Raw genomic sequence first — 1,836 nt, forward strand, 5'->3', positions numbered from 1 at the left:
TGTACGTTTCTGCACAGTAAGATATTGTTTTAATTAGATTTTTGAGCACCGGGCCTTTGTGGAGTGTGTGATTTGCCCAGTATTCTTTATGTACAGCTGGTGGGCGTCTTAGGTGCCAGTTGCTGGTGTATTGGCAGTCAAACACGAAGTGCTCCACATCTCCCCTGCTGCCGCAAGCACATTGATCTTGTGAGGCCAGGCCAAATCTCTTGAGATAAGTGCGAAAAGGGCCGTGACCTGTGAGAAAGTGAGTTAGGGCACTGTGTCGGCTGTGTAGAGTCGTATTCACTTTGGGTAAATATGTATATGTGTATCTACCCACTTGGGCTGTGGACCATCTGCTCTGCCATATGTTCATGAGAACTGCAAATGTTTTTTTTTTTGAGATCCGAAATGGAGCGACTGTGCGATAACTCAGGAGCTTGACTATTATTAGCAATTTCCTTTGCTAAGGCATCAGCTAGCTCATTTCCTATAATTCCCACATGTGCTGGGAAGTAGATAGGGACAACAGACCACCGAACTAACTTCCGACCTTACGAAGATTGCTAAACGGAATTTTTGTTAGCTCAGTGGAGGTATCTACTTCCAGCAGCCACCACCTGCCATGGTAGGGGCTGACAGAGCAACGGCATTTATTGAATTTAGCAAACAAGGTTACAGAGTTTTGAGTTTGTTACAGAATACGTATTTTTTTGTATACATTCGATTGTGTATAGAATTACAGTGATTTTGACATTTCAGCGTGCATTACATGATAATAAAAGCAATGTTAACAGTTACATTAAGTCAAAATTTGTTCCAGTGATATATTGTACATTTAAAAAGGTATGCTAGTTATTACAGAGATGAGTACAAAACATTTTGTCACAATAAATATATAAAGCAATTATAGTGATGAGTAATAGATAAAACATCCGCAAAAATATTTAGAGACAATATATGACAAAGGGACTTATTGAATAAATAAAACATAGCTAAATAGTAACAATAATTATTAAATGAAGTAAATTTGGCCCTTCAATAATAAATAAAAATATAAATCTATACTGAAAATATTAAGAAATTTTTAACATGAAAATTTAGAAATAAATGATAGTACAAGTAAAGAACTAAAAGAATGGAAATCTTAAACAGGAAATCCATTCTTAATAAGATATATTAAATGTTATGAAAATGAATAATTTGATATATACAGAAAAATATAATAATTCATATGAGGGAATAAAGTCATAGTCCTAATAAGGATAGGACTAAGTAAAAAAAGTCATAATAGAGAATAAAGTCATTGTCCTAATTAAGTAAATGGGTTAAATGAAGGAATAAGGAAAACTGCTAATGTATATTTGTTGGCTAGAAGAGTTAAAAGTTGTAGAGCAGTGTTGATATAGTTTCAATAGATGAACAAAAGTTTTTCCATGAGATCTCCTTGGCTAGTCTTATCGAACGTTTATATTGTGCTCGAGCCTTTTTTTAGTTGATAAAAAGAATCCTTCTATTAGAAGGTTGAGTTTCTGATTGAGCCAGCCTTCGAAGTTTTCTGACAGTACTACGTTGTTTTGCCAATGTTGGAGTTCACCATGAAGTTGCCTTTTGGGGTTGAAAGTGCTTCATGCGGAATGTCCTTTTACAAGCCTTTTGAACGTTGATTATTATATTGTCATAAATTTTGTCTAGATCCTCACTAGATTGGCAGGTTTCTAAATGTTGAATCATTATATCTAAAAAGGCGTTAGGTTTCTGCTAAGTTTTGTGATTCCTCCAAATTTTGTTTTTAAATCTAAGTTTTTTTGATTGTATCTAGATTGATTGAAAGACTAAATCGAATAGCTTTGT

The sequence above is a fragment of the Stegodyphus dumicola genome, chromosome 12 (assembly GCF_044657685.1).
Source record: "Stegodyphus dumicola isolate Sdum_Otavi_A_Nest chromosome 12, ASM4465768v1".
NCBI classification, from domain to species: domain Eukaryota; kingdom Metazoa; phylum Arthropoda; class Arachnida; order Araneae; family Eresidae; genus Stegodyphus; species Stegodyphus dumicola.